This window comes from Cyprinodon variegatus, unplaced genomic scaffold (assembly GCF_000732505.1).
Source record: "Cyprinodon variegatus isolate N-32 unplaced genomic scaffold, C_variegatus-1.0 Scaffold1055, whole genome shotgun sequence".
In the NCBI taxonomy this organism is placed as follows: domain Eukaryota; kingdom Metazoa; phylum Chordata; class Actinopteri; order Cyprinodontiformes; family Cyprinodontidae; genus Cyprinodon; species Cyprinodon variegatus.
Genome location: NW_015151508.1, coordinates 243144 through 261108, shown reverse-complemented (window position 1 = coordinate 261108; position 17965 = coordinate 243144). Strand labels below are relative to the sequence as shown.

At 35.6% G+C, this 17965-nt stretch overlaps 1 protein-coding gene across 6 annotated transcripts in view; it reads left to right on the top strand.

Annotated features, from left to right (window-relative positions):
* The first annotated feature begins 7366 nt into the window (after positions 1-7366).
* LOC107101124 (myocyte-specific enhancer factor 2D homolog) overlaps positions 7367-17965 on the top strand; it is a 39026-nt gene continuing 28427 nt past the window's right edge. For all 6 annotated transcript variants that reach the window (XM_015399908.1, XM_015399903.1, XM_015399904.1 and 3 more), the window contains exon 1: positions 7367-7560. The gene's annotated coding sequence lies outside the window, so the exon portion shown is untranslated. The remainder of the gene's footprint in view (positions 7561-17965) is intronic.

Genomic DNA, 17965 nt, shown 5'->3' with positions numbered 1-17965 from the left:
GTTACTTCAAGGCTGAACTATCATAACTGTTTACCGTACTATCAGGAAGTCCTCAAACTTTAGTCATAAGCCTACAGCTGATTCTAAATGATGCAGCCAGATTTCTGATAAAAATTAAAAAGAAAGATTATATTTTTCCTATCTTAACTTTTCATCATCGGTTTCCTGTTAATTGCAATGTTAAATGCTGCGCTGCTGCCATCAACAACTTTGTTTATAGGTGTTGGAGCTTGGCCTTTTTTCAGTGTAGTTATGTTTCTCTTACTATCACTAACAGTAAGAGCTCTCTTTCATCTTCACAGATGGGACCTGGCTCAGAGCTCGTCTGCCTGGCAGTGTCTTTTTTGGACGGGGCCACCTGTGCAGCTAGTTAAAAGTTACCTTTTGTATTTCCACTTCTTTCTGTATTTCTGTCTCCTTGAACCGGTCTAAGCAGAAGGCCACTAATACTGAGCCTGGTTCTGCTGACGTTTGTTCCTGTTAAAAGGGAATTTTTTCTCTCCAATGTTGCATGCTAGGTGTGAGGGACTGTCGTTGAGTCAACGAGTCTATCAAATCAGCTGGTTTTCCAATCTGACTGTTTGATATGGTTAAATTTACTTTGTAAAGTGCCTTAAGATGACATATGTTTTTTGGTGAAATATAAATAAACTAAATTGAATTTACTTGAATTTAACACATATATACCGTATAAAAAAAAAAAAAAAAAAAATCAATGTCATGATTTCCATGATTTATTATTTTTTAATTTATTTTACTGACAGCTGATTTTTTTTTCTATCTTGAAAGGAAGAGTATGTAAACTTTCAAGCACAACTGTATATATAGTAATGTAAAAAATGCCTTACATCAAAAAGCAAAGTCAGGAAAAGTAAAAAAATATATATTTATAAAATCAACCAGTCCAAAGAAAAAGTCTTAAAGCAAGGATAAGCCTTTCTTCTTACTCAAAATACAAAAATTGATGTGAATAATGGGGTAAGATTGTGGTGCAGCTGCTTGGCAAAAGTATCTAGAAATGTTCAAATTTTGACGCATTTCAGCCAAATTCAAAGTATTTTGCTGGGATATAACATGAAGTAGCACAAACTTGTAAAGTGGAGGATAATTGCAAGGCTTTAAATTATTCCACAAATAACAGTAAATGTCCTATCCATTTTAATTTCTTAATTCACACTAATAGCCCTACATATTATTCACCCAGCTGCCTCCATACAGCCGAACAGATCCGATTTACAGTTTGCCTAAGCCACTTATGGGGCAAGGCAAACATACAGAATAAAGTTTTTCTGGTAAGGAACTAGATTTACTCTTTGTCCTGAATTAAAAACATTTTCAACAATGGAAAACTAATGCTGGGGATTAAACCCACTATTAACAACATTTCCACAAAGAAATATCTTTGTGGAAATGTTGTGGGGGTGCTTTCTTTTTGTAGGGACAGGGAAGCAACCAGGCAAATACTGGAAGCAAATCTGTATGAGTCAAATCAAAAGCATGGTTGTGTTAGAATGACCCAGTCAAATCTCAAAACTAAATCCAATTGAGATTTTGAAAACACCTAAACAATAATGCACTACTTCATGCTAGTCTTACACTGAAAATCCAGTAAAAATCTACCGTATTAAGGGTTACAGTTTTAATGTGAAAAATCTCATATACTGACATTAATATATGTCAACTCCTCTTACAAATGCCTTTTATCTGTGGAATATTAAATGAATAAAAGAAAAGAAAAATGTCTTGTATAAATCAAACAAGTCACATAAAATTGTATCTGAAATAAGCAGATTGTTGCTCTTTTGTGTTTTTATTAAATCATTACTAGAAACTATAGCATGACACAGATGTCAAACAGTCATAGATGTTTCCAGTTCTAAATCTTGTTTAAATTAGAATAGAGACACAAATTGGACTGTTAAGTAACCAAAAAACAAAAAAAATAAATGCAAAAAAAAATACCAATTCAGGAAGACTCCTGTAATGATTGTAGTGTTTTCTACTTCCTTTAAAATTATAATTTTGATCACATATACATCTTTTATTTTGTGAAGAATATAAAAGAATTATCAGCTTTGCAAAGTTTACAAAGGCTAGTTTAGGAAAATTATCAAGATGGTTTAATACAGGAAATATTTGTCCTCCGAGATGGGTACAAAGTGAATTTTTTTCATGACTCTCAATCCATCCACCCACAGATTGGTGAAAACAGGCCCCAAAAGAGCAGAGCACACAAGATGGTGAAAAATTCTCAGAACAGGGAGTTGCATGCAGGGCAAATGTCTGAAATGACTCCAAAGAGGAACTGAAAGAGTTGTAGTTGTTAGAAAAGGAGAGGAGGATTAAATGCTGACATGAAGAGTGTGAAACGTTTTCTTACAAAAAAAATTTCTTGGTATTTTGAAAGCAAGAAATATGGAAATGTAACCTTGCGCAAATGTGTTGAAGAAATATTGTCTTGGTTGTATAGCCTTTGGAAATGACCATAAAATCTTTAGAAACTTATTTTTACATGAAAATTAGGTACCCCGTGAATCTTTGCAAGGACAGGAACCTTTCTCTGGATTAAAACCCTGTCAGGTTCTAAAGTTTGAAGTCTTTTCTTTATAGAACTTTTTTCTTTTTGTAAGGGTAAGCAGCAGAAGATCCACCTGGGAGATCCTTATGCAAAGACCACCACTGTACTTCAATCTTCAGCACTTTGCATAGGATTTTAACTTAGTTCAAATAATTTTTACACCCCAGTCTATCACCTTCAATAAGATTTTCAGCAAAAAGCTCTATGGGAATCGTTTTTTTAATTATAAAATTATATTTTCTGCCTGTCAAAGTCTGTTTTATCTTTAGTAATGTTGACAGACTACTTATGGAAAAGTAACATTTTACAGCAATAGCTGATTTATTGAGCTTAGAGGCCATTTTAAGTCTCAATCATTTTTTTTTTTATACAGCTGAAATAAAAAAAAAAAGAATGACAAAAAATATTTTCGGAAATAGCTGCTAAAGTGTAAAGAAACCATCTAGGATCATTTGTGTATATAATGTAAATTTAAAAAAAAAACTGTTCCTATGGAAATATCACTCCCCACTTATTATGGATTGGATGACTTTTAAGACATTTTCTGATTCAGTTGTTTTATTCACAGTAGAGCCTTTTCAGCAGTAAATTAATAAATCACCCACATAAAACCAATCGGACAATAATATTAAGGTTAAAAGATCTAAAAAAATAAAAAATAAAACCCAAAACTTTGTGCCCAAATCAAAAGAAAGTCAAAAGGGAACTGTCTGAAATGAGTTGCAAAGTCTCTTTGGGAACTTTATTGAGCCACATGTAGGCTACCTTAGATGGACAAAAAATAGGACAGCGGTGAACTCTCCAAGGCCACCATGTGGTTTCTCTCATGTTAAAACTAAACAACAAAAACAATTGCTGACCTCAAAGAAAACAGACTTTATGATTTCTGAGACTTGTTAGCCTAGTAAATTAGCCCCAGCCGCCAGTGGCCAAGATCATCTTTGCCTGTGAGTTAAATTACGCATTTAATCTCACATTCAGTCTGGTTTATTAGGCTAGAGACTTGTGGACAAACGTGGGTGTTTTTGGAATGTGTCTGTCCTGATAGGTCTGGGATAAAACAAGCAAAGCATTTCAGAATATTTGCATTATAAAGAGAGACATACCGGTAGTTGGGGGTTTGGGCTATTTTCTTTTACACATATTTTCACAGTTAGTGAAAGCAGGATTTTGGTCTCTAGCACAAAACCTTATCGAGAATTCTGAGTCATCACTCCAGAATAATGGAAAATATATAAGTCTGTTTCAGAATGGCTCAAAAACCCACCCAAACGATTTGAACGGCCTAACCACCATCTGGAATAGACTCTGAAATGTTGTGATGCATCCACAAAGAAGCGGTTTATGTATAAAAACACAGGCTAATAGCAGATGTTTCTGTTAATGGTAAAACAGTCAGTTGTTGGGTAGAGGGAGTAATTTTCACACCGGGCTAGGTTGGTTTGATTCTTTTCCCTTATTTTTAAATGATTTTTGGGATTTACTCAGGTTATTTTTTATACTATAATTATTCTAGATTCAAAAAGCAAAGGCATAAGGCATCTGTATGCGGTAAATGTTTTTTTCACAGCACTGAACTGTCCCAGAACCGTTAAGCTCTTAGCCCATGGAGCTCAGAGGGTGCCAAGTGGCTGAGTTCTCTGATAAAGACGAGATCATGAAAGTGTAGCATGATGGCTCAGTGGAGTGTGAGTGGGTGGGACCATGGAATGTGTGTGGGCAGCAGAGTGGGACAGACCTGCACCAAGTGCACTTTGGCTTGTTGATGTTACTGCTGTGAGGAACATAAAGCACTTTTCCATGCATCTGATGACCTCTCTCTCTGGTTCACATATGGATGGAGACACTAGTATATGACCATACAGGTGTACTAAGCTGCTAGTTTTTACTCAACAGAGCTGTACATGGAGATTTGATTGCTGAAAAAAAAATAAACCTCTCTATGTTTGAATGTTTGCTATCAAATTAGCATTATTATTCTTTGGTATCAAACTAATCCAGGTTTTTATCAGTTTTATCTCCCATTGTAACAACAAATGTAATCATTTCTATGCCCAGCCTGTTTTTAATCTAGTAAGTCTTTTTAGTATCAATACTTTGCTGTCTTACTTGTTTTCACAATTAAGTATATTAATTGTAAAATGTTATTATTGTTTCAGTTCCACCTTTCTCTGATTTCATTCTTTCCTGTGGCTCCTTGTCTCTAAATGTGTTTCTTGTACTTCCCTATGTAACACCTGTGCATCAGAGTAGCTATACTGATGTCTCCGTCTGGAGTATAAAATATCTCTTTGAATAATCTAAATTATTTTGGTGGTTATTATTGGTGCATTTAATTCCAAAGAAATCAAGCCAAGCCTTTATACTGTGCTTCTAATCCAAGAGGCCTTTTATTCTCCAAGATGTCTTGTGCTTTATGCCAGTCTGCTACAAAAAAACCTTCATAAAACCATCAATGCTGCAGCAATATGCCATATGTTATCTGATCAATGTAGCTTCTTCAGTGTAAGACTCCATGTTGCCTTACCAACAGATTGTCCCACCAAAGCTACAGATCTCTGCAGCTCTTTGACAGTTACCATCGGTCTCTAGGCTGCTTCTCTGTTGTTTCTTTCCTAGCTCGGCCTGTCAGTTCAGCTGGACCCACATGTCTGGACATTGATGCATTGGTGATTTACGCCATCCTTGTAATACCTTGCTGTCTTAATTTTTTTATGGGTTATTTATCTCCGATATAGGATGTTTTCAAGTCATGAGACTCTAAACCGTTTTGCATAATATTCAATCATTATTCATGCACAAATTTAGCTGCTGCTGCTCTAGGGCAAACTGACAGAAGTGAAGCTACTGTACACAGGGACCACTGGGCCCTCTGACCACCAACAGTAGGCAATGTGGGTCAAGTGTCTTGCCCAAGGACGCGACAAATGAGACAGACGGAGCTGGGGTTTGAAGCGGAGACCCTCAAGTTGCAGGACGAACTTTTGCATCCAAGCCACTGCCACCCCCATTGGATATAATATGCTATATGCTTTGAAGCATTGAATAAAGGAGGCTGAATGCATATAGACACACCATACTTCTCAGACCCACATTTGTTTAAACATCATCTGTTATAATAATATAATACTCTATATAATATGTTAGTTTCTAATCAAGATAGATTATAGTTTTGGCTGCCAGACTGAAACTATCCATGGTATTTAGGAAAATAAGAATATCAAAAAGTTTATTTATTTATTGTTTGTGGTGGTATAGTTTCAGAAGTAAAACTCATCTCATAAATTATTTAATTTCATTCTGTTTATTTTAAAGATTATTGCTTAAGCAAAGAAAACATAACAGATCCTGCAGAAATAACGTGGATGAAATCAGGCTGAGATAAAAATGGACAATCATAAATTAAATTTTGCCCTTTATGTACTAAATGATCAAGAAGATAAACACAGAATTATACGAAATTGACTACAAAGAAGAAACAAATGAGTGGGTGTACAGAGAGCATATGACTGGAGTGTATGACGAGCATTGAAAGTTATAATTTTCCCACAAAGTTGTTTGACAAATAACAATGATGGAATAAAATTACCAGCATAGCTATTATCATAGTTTGTTGCACTGTTGCCTTGCAGCATATTGGTCCTTGGTTAACTTGGTGGGATGGCCAGACTGTGGGATTTTGTCAGTTACTTTGAAGAGCCTCTACTTGTAAACAGATTTTAAATTCTATTGGCCTATAGGAAGCCTATGGTATTTACTTTGACTCCAATAGTCAGAGGACACCAAACTTAATGTCTGCAGTTTATGCAGGCACTGTATTTATTTATTTTTTTAAAGAATAAGAAATGACATTCACAAATAATGTGCACCTCAAGTCATACTTTTATCCTGTAATTTAAAAAAGGAATAAAATTGAACATGTCATAATTTATTTTGACCTGATATTGCATTTTTTATTATGACAGAAAGAAATAGATACATTTTTAAAAGTAAAATAGTAATTGATTTAGGATGTATGTAATTGGAGCTGTCTAAATAAATGTAAAGTATTGGGATGAATTTGACTTAGCTAATAATAAATATCTCTATAAATTGATCTGAATAGAACCTGGATGTTTTATGATTATATTTGTTGTTAAAGTGTTAAACATCTGAATCAAAAACAAAATGAATATCATTATTGCTGACCTTTGTATAGTGATCTAAATAAGTTATATTTCTGCTGCACATAAGGACTTCTATCCAACATGTTTAATACTTGCCTGATCTGACTGCATTTAAGCTTAGGGTTTGATTATCTATTCATTGCATGGAAATGTTCATCAATAATGGTTTTACAATATAAATCTGTGATTACTTTATAGCGTGGCTTAGTGATATAATTGTTCATATTAGACCTAAAAACCCTCAATAAACAGTATTCTCGCTCGTTGGAAACATAAAAACGCTATTTTATGTGTAAATGCATATACAGTTTTATATATGTGATTTTAAGTGGCATGGTAATAACCAAGGAGAGAAAAAAAAATAAATGTCCTAGCGGGTTGTCTTATGGAAAGCAGGCAGCGAACAGCGGGCTACAGTGACATTTTCCCCACATGCAAAATCATGCAAAAGGTAAATACTCCGGCGGAGGGATACAAACACCATACCAGAACATGGCTGCCTCCGTCATGTCCTCTCACAGTAAGGCGTTCCCAAAATGTGATTGGACGCCAGCTATGCAGGGAAGCCTCTGATTGGTTCGATCCCCGCTCAATCAAGAACTCACGTCAATGACGTCGATCGTACACTGGGTACGCTCGAGTCGCTTAGGTGGACAGTGTAGTTACATCAACATAAAGTGGAATAAAATGCCGCGGATGTGTGTAAATAGAGACACCGCTTCAACTTGTTTATATTCGTCCTTTTAGTTGAGACGGGTCAGCTCCGAAGCAGGCGACGGCAGCGCTCGGTTCGGGGTTTATCAGCAATATTTCAGGGTAAGTGGAGTGATACATTTCCTTCCTGCGTCTTTCTTTTCCTTTCACGGTTGAAAACTCATGGTATTATATATTTATAACACAGTGACAACGTCGTTACGAGCCGTTAATTATTCGTAGACGGTACAGTTTAGAGCATGGAAGGAAATATTAATATTTTCTTCAAAAGTAGTGCGTAGTCCGGTTCGTCTTGCCGAGTTACACGAAGGGAGTGAGGAAGGTAATGGCTGTCGGTCGGACTCGTAACTAGAAAAAAAAAAGAGAAATGGCCTGTGTACAGAAACGTCCTATATGCCCCACAGTGTGTTAAGCAGACACAATTTAAAGGGGACTCGGTTATGGGTGTTTTATTCCGTTAAAAGCGACACACAATCTGGCAGCAAGCTCAGAGCTTGTCAGAATAAATCTTGAAGGGTTACCTGTCTGCCGTCAGTTGGCCTGTTCATCCTCCACACTCCGTCTGTCATCTCCCTAATCACACTTTATTTTCATTCTAGAAAAACAAGTATGTTTTTTGCTTCCCCCACATATCAGACTATCCTTACAAATAAGGCGGCTATTTGGTTTGTTCAGACTTGCAATGAAAGCTCACATTTACAAAGGCCCTAAGGAAGAATGCTAATGCCTTCCTTTCTAGTTCTCTTTCTAGATTGGAGAATTTGAATAGTATTAAGGTAGGTTAGATTTCCAACACGAAAATCGGAAGCAGAATTTGATGTAGTAAGGGTAAAGCTAGGTTGTAGATATTTGCATGGCCTTATTTTTAACAGTAGGGCTAATTGTACCTGGAAGAAATGGCAGACGCCAACTGGGCCACTCGTTGTGACAGCAGTGTAAAGAATTTAGATGTTGGATTTGCATGACTCTTACTGAGTGTGTCAATTCATTATTGCTACTGACATTAGAAGGTTTGGTTAACATATGTGAATGATTTCTTTAAAAAAAAAAAGTGATATTATAGCCCTAATAATAATAATAATAAATTATCTTTATTGATCTCACATTTGAGAAATTTACCTCTGCATTTAACCCATCTTCTTGGGGAGCAGTGGGCTGCCATCATGGGGCGCCCAGGGTACAGTCTTGTGGCAGAGTGGCAGTCTGTGGGAGTGGGGCTAGATCTCAGAACCTCAGGATTCCAAGCTCTATGCCCTTACCTAAGAGTGAGCCACAGCATAGATGTAATTATCAACATTATTTTTACCTTATTACTAATCTCTACATAAGAGATTGACTGATATAGGTATTTTTTTTAGACTAATCCCAATCAGTCTAACATGGAGGTCTTAAACAGGGGGTCCACGGATCTACTGCATGGGGGTCGCAAACGTTTTGGTTGATTAGACTCTTATTTTTTATATATATATATATTCCGTCCTGCAATTTTTTTCCACTATTTGCAATGTCTTTAAATAATCTACACATTAACATGAATTTAACACACTGTAGTAAACAGATAAATGGAGGCAGAAGATGTCTTTCAGTCATCAATGCACACATTCAGCGACACACACACACACACACACGCAAGCTCTTTCAAGCTGGGCGCCGTTTTATTCACAACACCTGCCCCATCAACGAAGAATCAGAATCAGAAATACTTTAATAATCCCAGGGAGAAATTACTTTCGTTACACTACTCCATCTGTAATAGAGTGACTATAGGGGCAGTTTGATATAGCACAATTTTATACAATATATATCATTAGAGGGGGCCCGCTTAATCTCATATCAGTTTGGGGGTCCTTGGCCTGGAAAACGTTGAAGACCCCTGGTCTAACAGATCCTTTATATGTCTTGCTGATATTCTTGGGCAGATTCTGAGAGCTGATATCATTATTCTTTCCTCCATTTACATAATAAGTAATGAAAAAATTATAGCAAATGTTACACAAGTCTCAATTTAAAAAAAATTTTAACAATAGAGGGGCCAACAATGCAGGTGCCTCCCGTGATCTTAAGACATGGCTGCTGAATGCATTAATGCATTGGCCCTTGCATGCATGTATAGGCTGGTGATCTCCAGTATGCATTCTTTATATTTTCATATTTGAAAGCTTACAATTTCATTAACAACTTGGTCTGTAGTTTAAATTTGATGCAGCCAGCATTCAGGGTTCATGTTTTTAGTGCATAGATATGTTTGTTGTTGTTCAGAACCCAGGATGTGTATCCTTAAGGCTCCTTTTTTAAGATTTACAGGAATGTATGTTTCGGATCATCTGCAGTGTTGATGTTTTCACAATACTCTCCTGCCAAGTACATGATCCCAGATACTGGGATTGTAGTTCAAGAATATACTAAAAAGCCAACTATTCTAACCAAACCATTCTGCAGTCTGTGCACATCCAGCTGGAAATCACTGAGGTCCTGTTTAAACATGGCATTACCATGCATGCTGACCGATTCAGATGACGTCGACATAACACAGAGATTTTTATTGAGTTATTAAGGCTACAATCTTTTTATATGCTTACCCTTGTTACTTAATAGATGGTAAAAACAGGAAATGGAGAATAAATAATGGGAGACTTAATAGAGATCAGCATCAGTACACAGAGATTCAAACCCATAAAACGGCACAGTAGTAAAACGACTTGCTTACACAGGTTTATTAGTTTACTAATATACTCCGCTTAAAATGTGAGAGGACATCCCAGACATTTTTTTTTTTGCCTGAAGGATTTTATTGTGCAGTTATCACAGCGGTTAAATCCATCCCTAAAACAGCAGGGATATGTTGATTATTGAGAGAACACTGTTTTTGCTGTGAAGGGTTCCTAGTTTCTAGAAAATAATATAAATATTGTAATGTTAGAATATTTCTCAGAAAAAAAAAGCTTAAATGTTCCTGCTGGTATGACTTCTGTGAAGAATAATCATTGTTGCAGTGGAGCGTATCCTGTGTAGGCTAACAAACAAATGTCTCTGTTGGGAGGACAAAGTAGCTGCTGCACTGTTTACAATTTATTAGGGCAAAATAAACTTCAATGTTTTTTTTTTTTATTTAATTTAAATGTGTAGCAGAAAGCCTACAACCTCATGATTTGTCTCCACCTGAAAGAAGCCAAGCCGATTTAGTCTTTAGGTGTATTACTTCGTCTTCTTTTCTTGGTGACTTTCTCTTCTGTCCTTTTAGGCAAAGACAATAGATGGTCCACCATTTCAATAAAAAACAAAAAAAACAAACATCAAACAAAATAATTTATGGTTTTCTTTAAACATAGTTCACATTATATTCTTTCAATAGGCCTTTAAAATCTTTCTATCTGTTCCGGTTTAAGAGTTGCTGCACAGACTCATTAAGTGTGACTTTGCTTTTTCGTTGCGGCATTTTTATTTTATTTTTTGTAGGGTTTTTTTTGTGAATTTTTTTTATTATCATCTTTTTTTCATTTGTTTCAATTTCAGTTGAATGTGACAGAGATAGAAGTGGAAAAGAAAAAATCTTCGCAGATCTGCTCACCCTGCACAGTCGGGGCTTCTCTCTACGGAGTCAGTACGATATGAGAAAAAATTAAATCCAAGATTAAAAAGTAACTGGTGTGACCTGGCCCTAATTGTGGCAGGAAAATCTTTGTACTCATACACATGTTTATGAGTTTCAAACAACATTACAACTACTAGTGGTGTTGCAATGAATTTATGCTGTTTTTAGCACTTCTACTAGTGTCGTTTGTATGGAGTTTGTATTTAAAACACTGCCTCTTGGTTTGTATTACTAGTATCTGAATAACAATTCAATTTTCAATGGGTTGTTGTCGAGTAAATAGGGCAAGAGACTGGCGGATATCTTTTCAAGGCTGCTAATTAAGCTATATTTCCCCCTACCCCATATCATTATTGAAGTCTTATTGTTGGAAAAAGCCTTAACAATTTTCCTGTCTTGTTCTGCTTCTTCACTATTTGAATTGATGCAAAAGTAGATTAGATTATATCAAATAAATTTGTCGAGCAGGGGTCAAGCTATGTCACTGTTATTTGCATAGCCTTATTTACAGTAAGCCAGCTGTACCTGCACCTGACAACAGATGCCATCTGGGGCACTCTGTGTGGTTTCACAAAGAGCGTTTTGATGAATTCAGAGGCGAGATTTGAACTAGCTTTTCTGTTACCTGCTTCTACTAGTTTTCTGATTGATTAATGAGAGGTAATCCCTACTGATTAATTCACATTAGCATCTTCAGGTATGAAAACCCTCAGTGATCAGTTTATTCTTTAGCTTGTAGAAACCACATCATGTTAACTTTATCTCATGGAAAAATCTATCCTATTAGTTTTTCGAATTATAGAATATAAATGTATTTTTAAAAAGGGCAAATTAGGATAACGATACTAATCTGCATGAAAAATAGGAGCAGCAATTTTTTACATTACTGTTACAGCTTTAAAAGTCACATATTACTTACAGGAGCGACATCAATTGCTTAGCAACTGATCCAGTTGCCTCAGAAATCAGTTTATTAATGTGTCTATTATATATAGTTGTTTGACGGGGGAAAAAAATCAGTTTTATGAATTTTAAATGTCACCTTATTATTAAAGGTTACATAAATAAATTGCTAGAAGTAAAAGTCAGAGTTTCTTGACTTTTACATTAGGGGATGTATTTGTGGTGTATCAAAGCATACACATACAAGAAATGGCGTGAAAACGATGGATTTATTAAGTATGCCTAGGAAGAAGAAAAATGACATAATATATAAACAATTATCTATGTTTTATTAAAAATAAAAATTTTTCTTCAAACATTTTAAAACAGCTGCTATATTTGCCTTATTTATAATTAAAATAAAAAAAGGTTTAGAGTGTATGATACTGATCAGGTTTCTTCAAGTTAGTTCTGATTTCTCATTTGCTTTTTGGTCACTTTAAATAACTCTAATGCATAAACAAAGGTGTCTAGCAGTTTCTTTAAGACTTTCATCTGAATCTTTAAAAATCTTTTTGGCCTTTTCATACAAGTTATTTGAATTTAATATTTAGCTTAATTGTATATTATAACAACAGTCAAAATAGGCATTTTTTGTTTTGTTTTTTAAAGCAGTAGTGATTATGAACATTTTAACCAGTTTGTAAGGAAATATACGACTCGACTATAAAAAGGTCAGCTATTTTTATTTATATTTAACTGAAAAATACTAGTCAAAGAACATATGCCTAAATTCTTTCTAATTTTATAAAGTTTTCAAAGAAGAAACCAATAAAAGTATATAGATAATAAGGGAAAGGACTGATCAGTCCTCCTTCATTTTTAGATTTTTTTTCCCACCAAGAATACTTGAAACCAGACTATAAGTTAATAAAATGTTAATATAACTAAGTGAACTAAGTTTGTATTATTAAAACAAGTTAAAATTAATATATGAATATCATCGGATGGATGGGAATCCCAGACTTTGTCACCGTCCTTATCTGGCTTGTGAGCATTAATTCACAATGGTTGTCAAAAAATCCTGGTCCCTCTGAGCTATGTTCTAAGCACCAAACATTTCTCTCCAGCCTGTTGTACTTTTCATAGGCCAGTGCATAATCCACTAAAGGTCACTGCCACTAATTATTCTATTTCAACATGACAAACCCTAAGCTTCATTGTGTTGTTTTAATCAGAAAAAAGAAAAACATATTAGCTCCCATTCATTAGAGATTGAAACAAAGTTGGTCTCACCAATGAATATTAGCACAGTATTGTTAATATTTCTCCAAGAGCTTTCCTGAAGATTAATTACTTCTGGCACAATGGCCTCTTGTTTTTTTTTTTTTTTTTTTGTGGATATATGCATGCGGCTGTATAAGTTTGGCTGCATCCAGGGCTTCGTATTAGTGAAGTGGCGTCCTCATTATGTTTGTATGCAATTGGTCCTTCGGCCAGGTCTTAATTGAGCCATTGGTGCCTTCAGGGGAAGAGTTGGGATGAACTTGTCAATTACAGTAATGAGAGGGCAGGCATGCAGAGGGTCGTCAGGGCGAGAAGGACAAGGCAGAAGCCTTCTAGTGTAGCCCCCATTTTAGTCTCTAAACAGAGATATTAGTGTTGCCTGAAATTGGTATACTTCATGTATTCTTATTAGGCCTGAGACTAACAATTAGTTTGCAAATTGATTAATCTGTTGATGATCTTTTTGATTAATCGATTAATAATCAGACGGCAAAAGGTTCTTTAAAGATTTTTTTTTTAAGAAATTAGACCAGGTGATAGAGAATATTGACAGGCAAAGTTTTTTTGTCTTAAATGCAAAATGTTAAATAATTTCTTTTTTTTTTACAATTATAATTGCTGCTCAAAGTGGGTTGCTCTGTTAGCTAAAAGCATTTTTAGAGTCTCTCCACTCTCAATAATGATTAATCATTTACTAAATTAGTTAACAATTATTTCAGTAAACGATTAATCACGTTAAATCCGATTAATTGTTTCAGCCTTAGTTCTTATGTCAGCCATCGGTTAGGGTGACAAACCAGAAGATCTTTTATTTTTTAAAAGATGATCCAGGATTAGAAAGGATTTGCAGAAAATGGTGTAAAGTCACCCAAAAGCATGAGATAAAATGTGATGTGGTTTGATAAAATCCAGGTTGAACGTTTCCATAGCTCAAAAAGATTGGTTTGACTCAAACAACAATGGTGAACATCACAAAAGAAGATCATTCCTACAGTAAAGAATTGAGGTGGCAGTTTCATGCTGTGGGATTGTTTTTACTCTAATGAAATTTGTCCCAAAGTCTTACAGATATTTCAGAAGAGAAATCTAAGCTGCAACAGCAGAGTTACATTCTTATGTTCCTTTAGCTGGTTCCTGACCCAATTTTGGCCACAACTTATTTTTTTTCTCATGTTGTTTCCTAGTAACATGACCTAGGTGTGCTGTAGTGAAAGACCCATGAAGACTTACTAGCAACTGTTAGGAAGTGTTGGTCAGTCTTGCGTTTTTTGTTAAGTTTAAAAGTTTGTTGTTGCTTTTGCAGCCTCAGGACAAATGTGTCTGTTCTTGGGGACTATGTACAGAAGTTTAGTCAAGATGGAGCCTTTTCCTGAAAGCTGAAGAGGGACTTCATCTTTCAATTTCTGAAATGACTGATCTTATGTTGAGTTGTTTCATAACAAAATCCCTTCTTTGGCAGTTCTCAACTTTTTTACCAATATATTCAGAAGGTTATTGACTTGTTGTTATTTGGATGACACAACTTTATTTCCAAATCCAAGAAGTGCCCAATACTTGTTTGAATTTTTTTCCATCTTAATTTTGTTAATTTGTTTTTAAAAGAAACTGCAGAATCAACCATCTATGTATTCAGGAATCTATCAAATAATCACAACAGCAGAACAATATGGCGATCATTTGTCCATCAGATATTATAAAGAAATCTAGCCCACCATGTCTGACAAAGAGAAGCAACAATTTCTTACATTTCTGTTAAAGCTTTCAATGTCATAAGATGCTAGAGACAGCAGCCCTTGCTATCACTTGCTTAGCAACTTGATCCAGTTGCCACATCATAACTCTAAATATAGTGCAGGGCTAGAAGAGCTTGCACACCTCTGAAATAAACACAAGAAAAACGTAACCTTTGGAAATGTGTAGCACCTCCACTCTTTGACGGGCAGGAACCCGGAGCAGATGATGGAAACAGGTATAAAAGATCCCTGTTACCAATCTGCGGAAAGACTGAAGGTCAACCCATTTCAGTTGTTCCTTAAATAAGAAATATTTTTTTAATAAGTCATATTTTGTCCGAAATGGAGGTCTACCAGGGGTTTTAGCGTTGTCTCATCCCATATTTTCCAGTGCTAATAATATGCAGGGTTATTACTGGGAGAAAAAGTTGATATATTTGATCCTCAGGCACTGAGGGTAAACAGGCTGTTTCTGAGTCATCTTGAGTCAAGCTAGGGCTTGGAGCTGAGAACTGGGCTGCTTATTACAAATATCTGACACTGGAAAAATACTTTGTTTGCTTGAAGTAATCAAAATCCATTATTATAATAACATCTGATTTGCTTGGAAAGATTGTTGACAGTAATGCAATACTTTATGGTCTCTATAATAAAAGGGGAAGCAGAATAGTAGTTTCAGAATGTTTTTATATCGTTTTCTTTTATAAACATGACAATCAGGCCACCATTGGAAGAGAGCTTGGTAACCTGTTTTTTTCTTCTTATTATTAATTATTAAGCTGGGAATGTGTTAAAATGTTTGCTTTCTGACACCACATGTACACTCTTTTTGAGTTTTTAATATATACCATCTGGCTTGAGAACAGCACCACGAGGAAAACGGGGACATAAAGGGCTAAGACTGCAACAATTTCAAGAATATGTACACTAAAATATTTAAGTAGAAAAAATGTTTTGATGAAAATATAAGAAAAGATTTACATCTTATTTGAATAGATAGAAACAAGAATTATGGGAGGGAAATTTTCAAAGATCTATGTGCCTTTTCATCTTTATATAGAAATAAACATTAAGCAATGAAATATTTACTCTAGATTTAATTTAAGGATTCAAAGGAAGTTTTGAATCCCCTCGTGGGAGCTGGAAGAAATAAAACTGAGATAGTTAGAGAAACGCGACAAAGTGCAGCTAAGCGCAATCAAACACTCATTTCTGCACAAGCACAGCCAGCCGAACAGTTTGTCAGAGTTTAGCACGCAGTACCAGACCATTCCAGGTTACTTTCACGCCTGCCGCTGCTGCCAGGGTCCATCTGAGTTCATGCAGAATCTCTATCACTGCAGGTGGTGGGCATGACCAAACAGGACACAGCAGAACCGCTGATACTTCTTAGCTTTTGACTAACAGATTATACCACACTGATGCATTTTAAATGTCAGACAGAGCACCCGCTAATGTTTTCATCCAGTCAAGTCCCGTCAACGAAAACTCACACCCACGACTCGTCATGTTTCTGTCGTCAAAGGTCCATGTTTAGTTCGACAGTTCTCATTATTGTCATGAAATAAAAGGAGCGTCAACAACATAATTTTGTCATTGTCATACTTGACAAAAAATAAATAAATTACAGCTTACAGCTAGGCTCTCTTCTTGTATGTCACTAGCAATTTGCATTGAAATTATGAGTAGTTGCATGTGCAGTATGTAGATAAGTAGGGGTTGCAATTCTAGCAGACTACAATGGTTCCGCTTGTAGAAGATGAAAATATTGAGTAAAGAGCCTTTCTGATGGTTCTTTTTGCATCCCTCCTGCCTTCATGAAGCCTAAACACCTTAGTTATTGCATTACAGTGCATCACAACTGCTGCATGTTTTTCATTGATGTGACAGAACTTTCACAGAAGGCGCTTCATTTCTTTACATGTAAACATACGCAATACATGTGTATAGCTGTGAAAAAACCTAGATGAGAAATGGCATGACAGAATCTGTAATTATTTCTTAAAATAACTTAAATAAAAATATTTGTTGCCTTGTATATGAGGAGTTTCTAATTTGACAGTCTTCAAAAGCTATAGGTAATAAAAGTAGATTCTGGAAAAGTACGGTTCTGTTTGAGGAGAACAAAGAGCTGCCAAATCCTGCACAGTGTTGCATGCACTGCACACACAAGACGCAGTACTTTTGTTTTGGTAAATGCAGCTTTAAAATGGAGTGGAGATGCTGCCCAGAATTTCAAGTGTAATGACCCTTAGATCTATGATTCTAAGGCTTTGTCCAAGCTAGATGTACTGGAGCTAAAACCTGCATGCAAGCCTTGTCATAAGTTTGGCTACCAGAGCCGTTGGGTTGTTGTCTGTTGAAACTGTGTGAATTTGGTCTCGCTAGTTTCTGTGGTTGCCGTAGTTTCCCTGTCAGTGTGTGTGTTTTGTGTGTTTGGTTGCAGCTATTGCTTTAGTTTAACTTTTTTTTTTTTTTTTTTAGCCCATTCATTGAATTTGATGGTTTTGGTGGTCTGACAGCAATAGATGTGTTGTTATTGTATTTGCTTTCTCCTCTAATCATTTGTTCCTGGCTTTGCAAAGAAAATGAATCCATTCATTAAGAAATAAACACAGAAATGAATTAATAATTTAATATTTATGAATGAGTTCTGGACAATTTACTTTGATATTCTTTTGCAGTCATCATCAAATTTTAGACATCCATTTGGGAGCAATGGGTCTCATGCAGAAACATTTTGTGTATTCTTATCATGAATTTCTTTTACTTTTTCTCCTACCATGGGCTTGTATGAAAACAACATGTCAGGTTCATCAAACATTCTTGATTTCAGTAAATGATCGTCAATTTTCCTTGTAAACTTGATGTAGTCCACCTGTGCATAAGTGAGTGCAAAACCAAGTAGCTGCCATGGAGTGAAATGAATGCTGGTCTCACCAATCCATTTTCTGTTTTAGATGTTTTTTCAATTGTAGCCTGATCTCCGGCTGCCAACATAACAAATTTAACA